Source organism: Mchenga conophoros, linkage group LG7, assembly GCF_057382185.1.
Source record: "Mchenga conophoros isolate Kocher_MC1m ecotype Shallow Benthic linkage group LG7, M_conophoros_male_GT1.1, whole genome shotgun sequence".
NCBI classification, from domain to species: Eukaryota; Metazoa; Chordata; class Actinopteri; order Cichliformes; family Cichlidae; genus Mchenga; species Mchenga conophoros.
The window spans coordinates 5,404,787-5,410,786 of NC_140532.1; the positions used below are offsets into that span (position 1 = coordinate 5,404,787).

The window sequence follows — 6,000 nt, forward strand, 5'->3', positions numbered from 1 at the left end:
TGGTGATCTGGTTGAGCATTTGGAGCCTCGCTACCAACCCGGCATTTCATCTCCGTGGAAGTTATCCCAGAGAGAAGTAGAGCAAGTGTTTAAGTTCATCTCTGAATGTTAGTAAATGTTAAAGCATTCCCATGTTAAGCTTATCAACCGATATACATATATGGAGCGACTGCCTCTTTCTCCCCCTTCCTCTCCTGCTGCTACTTCAATCATCTGATCTTGGTGGATGTAAGCTGTAATTTAATGGCAGGATTGCATAACCCCACTCTATACACCTGTATGATATCAGTGTGACCACAGTAATCCCACCCACTTGCTGCCCAAACTTTTTGTTTGCAATGGACAGCTAATCAGAAGAAAGTTGTCATAAAGGGAACGTGACCACGAAGGGACACCGTTTAAGACATGGGTAGTATCAACACCAGTTGTCAGATAAACGAGGGTTATTTTGATCATTCAGAATGAGTCTAATAGAGGCCAAGAATGAAACAATACAGCTGAGGAAAAAGTTAGAATCCCTGTGATCTATTCATATGTTTCCATCTATACCAGGGGTCGGCAACCTTTTTGATGATGAGTGCCGTCTAAAATGTCCTCAGAAGTCAATGTGCCATATGATTGCATTGGCAATAAATTTAATAACGCTCTATACAGTCATGTGATGTTCCCCTGTAGCTCTAGTAGGGCTGTGCGATATGACCAAAATCTCATATCCCGATATAATACATCTATCGTCCCGACTACGATATAAATCACAAAATTTTAACATTTTCTGTAAATTCTGTGAATCTCGGGCGACTTGCGTGAAGTGTTTACAGCTGGACGTCGTGTACCTGGAGTCGAGTGTTTTAACAGATGCATAAACGACACATTTTTAGTCATAAGTTGTAATGGCTGCCGTTTTCTTTGTGAGTATTTATTACACGGCGTGCTGTGGTGAAAGCCTGTTTTAAGGTTTATTTTTGAGCTTCTGACAGCTCTTTTTAGCTTCTCATCCGTAAACACTCTGCAAACTATTTCATGTGATTCAGTTTATTTTGAAAAGTCTCAACAGGATCTTGAGCTTTCTTGTGAAAGGTTTGTATGGGAAATAAACAAGCTGACACGCGATGGTTTTACCGTCGTTGTTGCTACGACAACGCGTAAAAACATGCTCTTTTCCGTCTGTAGTGTGGTTATATTAAATATAAGAGAAAGAGAGAACTTTAAGAAATTAATATAGCCACTGCAGTGACACAAAACGTTGAAAAAATATTGCCTTAAACTTTTTATTTTGCGACACCACGAAATAAATGATAGCGTAAAATGAAACGATAGATGTTTTTACAGTGTTTTTTTTTATGTAAATGTTATTTTTACAATGTTTGCAGGTTTTTTTTAAAGCTAAAACATTTCCTTTCCAGGTAAAATGTGAGCAGTATTGGAGTTCTGGTACCAAGCGGTATGACAACATCATTGTAAAAGCAACCTCTGAAATAACACTTGAGGACTGGACCCTCAGGGACTTTGACATTAAAAATGTGAGTGGTTTTCACATTGGTTTCAATATTGTTTTGTCTATATAGTGTCAGTGCTAAAGATAAATATACTACAATAATAGAAGAAAGCCCAACAATTACACGACCCCCTATCACCAAGCATTTGGTAACAATGGGAAGGAAGCATACTTCATACAGCATATATCCATATTTGTAAATTATTTTTGTAATAAATATTTATCATTTTTCAGAAGTATTTTTAGGAAAGGGAGAAACCTTTAGATTGGAAAACCCTATGGTCCCTGAATATTTAACATGGTTTACAGTAGGCGTCCTGCAACCAAAATAGACTACCTATTAAACTTTCCAATGTCTTAACAAATCTATGGTAATAACAAGGTCAGTGTTGACTGAAGTTCTCTCTGTTTACATCTATATAACTAATACTTTGTATCTTTGATTGTTGTAAAAAGGCACTTTTGCTTTTGCTTTAAAACATAAATCCTTGCAACACATTTTTGTCATGTTGTCCAGTTACCGTTTGAGGTATGTGGTAGTGATGTATCAGTCGAGTATGAATCGGGTCTTAGAGCCGGCTCTTTGAAGTGAACGATGGGAGCCGGCTCCTTATCGCGAGCCGTGTTATTTATTTATTCATTTTTTTCCTTTCTCTTACCCTCCCTCTCTCTTACCGAGCCCTGCGAGGGACATGGGAGAAAAAAAATTAAGATGAACTCGCAAAACTTCAAACTGGTGCAAGAACGTGTCCGAAAACGTCGGAGCACTTTTGTCAATATGTGATGTCTTGATAAACCGAGCAGATATTTGAAGTTTACACAGCTACGTTCTTGCCTTATCTTAAGTTTATTTTGTGAGCCAGAAAGTAATATTAAAACTAAGTAGCTATCGCCATAGTTGGAAACTGGAATTGGCCCGGCCTATCCCATAATTCATAGCGCGGCCCAGCCAATTCCAGTTTCCAGCAATTGCGGCATCTTCTATATTTTATTGTGTTGTGGTTTGAAGTGTTTTGTGTTTTTTCACTTTAAATTTGTTGAAACAGAAAAAGCTGAACATTTAAATAGTTAAAAGTTGAATTGTAAATAGTTGTTTTTTGTAATATGTTTATATGTTTTAAAATTTATTTTTTACATTTTATGTGAAGTGAATAAATAAAAGCATATTTATATAATAAACATGTATAAATAAAAAAAACCCGCTATTTTTTACATTAGTAATTCATTTTGTGCATAACTTTATATTGTTATTGACAATAAATTAATTAAAGCAACAAAACAACCTAAAGAGCCGCTTGGGAGCCGAAAGAGCCAGCTGTTTATAGTGGGCCGAGCTGAAAGAGCCAGTTCTCTAAAAAGAGCTGGAATTCTCATCACTAGTATGTGTTATTGTGTCTTGAGGATCTTCAGCTGTTTTGAGGTGCTTTGCTGTTTTGTCCTTCAGGTGAAAACAGCAGAAACCCGAGCAGTTCGTCACTTCCACTTCACAGCATGGCCAGATCACGGGGTACCAGAAACCACAGAGCTCCTCATCAGCTTCAGACATTTAGTCAGAGAGCACATGAACCAGTACTCAAAACACTCGCCCACAGTGGTCCACTGCAGGTTTGACAGAGCACACATGCAAATACACTCACAACTTTGTATTTATCCAGTGTGACCTGTTTTCAAAAATATATATATATATATATTTATATATCTGTGTTTCTATGTTCTTTATGATTAGTGCTGGTGTGGGGCGCACAGGTACCTTTATAGCCATAGACAGACTGATTTTCCAGATTGAAAGAGAAAATACAGTGGATGTGTTCGGCATTGTTCATGATCTGCGCATGCACCGACCGCTTATGGTGCAGACAGAGGTAGGAATGTTCACATTCACTGTAGTGTGTTGTTTGACGTGATGAGTAATATGCCATATCTCAATGAACTTTTGCATTTGACATATGTGCAGGACCAGTATGTGTTCTTAAACCAGTGTGCTTTGGACATCATCCGGTCGAGAACGGGGACCAATGTGGATCTAATCTACCAAAACACCGCGGCAATCTATGAAAATATAGGCCCAAAAAAGGGGGCTCCCAAAAACGGATACCACAACTCATAGGCCCAGAAGTCCATTAGTTCTTCCATCTCTCTTCACTTTTAGAAAGAAACTGAGCAAATATCTGTGAAGGAGAGGCTGTGAGCACATTTTCCTGGATTTATTTTTATACCTTTTAGGCTTTTGATAACAGTCATCTAGCTTCCTGGATTCAAACTCAGATTATTTGATATTTATTTGTTACGATTTATGAATGTTGACAGTGGACGAAACTGTACGTAGAGCTGCAATAATGGATTATGTGTCTTGGACACTTTGCTATAATTGTATATTTTTGTATTGCTCAGATGTTTTATAAATGCTTCTTAATAGTGTATATGACTCACTGATAATTAGATCTTTTTGCTCAGGTAGTGTGATGGATGCTGTACAGGTATTTTTGATCAGGAAAAACTTATAATAACCTTTGCCTTGTATAAAACAAATGCTGTTATGAAGACAGTGTGCCTTTTAAAGAGTTTTTTCCACCAGTTCACCAATAGGTGGCACTCTTATGTCTTCAAATGGAAAAGACAGACATCTGAAATTCAGCTGTCTGTTTGTGCATATTTTAAGCCAACATGAACTCTGCAATGTGTTTAAATGAAGGAGCCTTTTGCACATGTATGCACTGTATTGTGAATAATGCACTGGATGCATTTGTTTTCTACACTGTCTACTATGGAGATGTTTTTTTCAGTAGCATTAATATTTTGGCCAGTGCTTTGTAGACTGTTCGGATTATTTCTTTATACATACAATACTTTTATTACAATTTTATTTTTGCAATTTTACTTGCCTCAATAAAAAGCTCAGGAACTCAATTAAACTAAACATGTTCCTAGCATCTATGGTGTTTGTACTTTGACGAACTTAGTCCATTTTTTTCCTTATTTTCTACGTTGTGCATTCCTCACGGAAACTGTAATGTTATGTCACTTCCTGCTACATATCCGATCCTTGTATGGAAATACTGTGATGTTAAAATGGCCAGAGAAGTGCAGGCTTAAAGGACAGGATTTTCCATGAGGCAGATACTTTACTTTTTTAAAGATAATTTAGTAAAAGAGTACGCCTGTAGATATTTTTTAAAACGTATTTTTATTTTATCATAGTGTATTTAAAGCTATTTTAAGCATTTGGGTTTTAAATGAAAAATATGTATAATAATTACTAAGGTTTTAGGATATTTTATATGATGCTTGATGGTACAATGTGAAAATATATATAGAAAAAGGCAAGGATTCAAATTTTGTATACATTTTAACCTGTCATATGAAATGGGATTATATATATTATAAATTCTGGAAAATAGGGGCGTAATACTCCTCTTATTGTTTAAATCCCTCAGCTTCAATATGATTAAAGATTCATATGCTTGCTTTAATGTTACCTCTGGACAATTGTGAGTTTGGATCTATTTACAAAGCTCATCACTCAGAAAATAAACAAACTGCACACTGTGTCACAGCTACTGCAGCATGTCTGATAAACTCATTATGTATATAGTTTCCAAATTGTTTGAGTCAAATGGAAGGATCAAAAGGACCAACACAATACATGACTGCATGCTACAGAGCAGGATTGAGGTGTTACACCTTTGAATTATTCAATTTGAGGTTGCAGGTAGATAAATGCACCCTCAACGGATGAATAAATAATACCATGTCTGTTTCTTACTTTGTAAGGAAAAAGCTTTTCACAAGGAGACTTTGACAGTTTTACAGCTCAGCACATCAGGCCTTCTGTTGCAAGACTTTGTACAGTATTGAGGTGGTTTAAAAGACCACTTTTTGTACACAGCATTGTTTTTCTACAAATGTAAGATTTTTTCAGCATGTCAGCTTAAATAGGCCTGCAGTTTCTCAGGCTTCTACTTTTTTCTCCCCCACTTCCCGACATAATTTCTGTCTCATGCCTCTCAGGTCCATAAGTTCGATGTTTAAAAAGTAGATCTGGCATTTGAATGCCCCATTTTGAACATAAATCCTGACCTGCAATTGGAAAATTAAAATAGAACAAAAGATAACTGGGTGATCCAAATTTAATAATAAAAGACCTCAAATGCTTATATGCCACAAATCCACCATAATGGATTACACTAGGATGTTTTTTCTAACCTTCTCTGAAATTGAATATAAAACAACAGTAAAGAGAAAATGAAATATTTGTCATCTGATCTAGGCAAAGGTACTAGACCACTCTTTTTCACTACAGTTTAAATATGGCCATTTCTATGTAAAGACCAGGGATTAGAGTTAGGTCCATATATATATTTGGACATAAGTTCTGCTTTTTGCCTGTTTACTAAGACATTTTCCGAATATAGTTAATGGACATGGACATAATGTGCAGACTCCCAGCTTTCATTTGAGGGTATCCACATTGATATTGGATGAAGGGTTTAGGAGTTAATTTGAGG

The 6,000-nt window shown here is 36.3% G+C and overlaps 1 pseudogene across 1 annotated transcript in view; it reads left to right on the forward strand.

The window, feature by feature from the left end:
• The window catches only part of ptprjb.2 (protein tyrosine phosphatase receptor type Jb, tandem duplicate 2), a 53,621-nt pseudogene extending 48,573 nt beyond the window's left edge, over positions 1-5,048 (forward strand). Inside the window, exons 43-46 of the transcript XR_014893258.1 lie at positions 1,404-1,520; positions 2,940-3,100; positions 3,222-3,357; positions 3,450-5,048. The product of XR_014893258.1 is annotated as a protein tyrosine phosphatase receptor type Jb, tandem duplicate 2 (transcript). The remainder of the gene's footprint in view (positions 1-1,403; positions 1,521-2,939; positions 3,101-3,221; positions 3,358-3,449) is intronic.
• Positions 5,049-6,000: the final 952 nt, after the last annotated feature.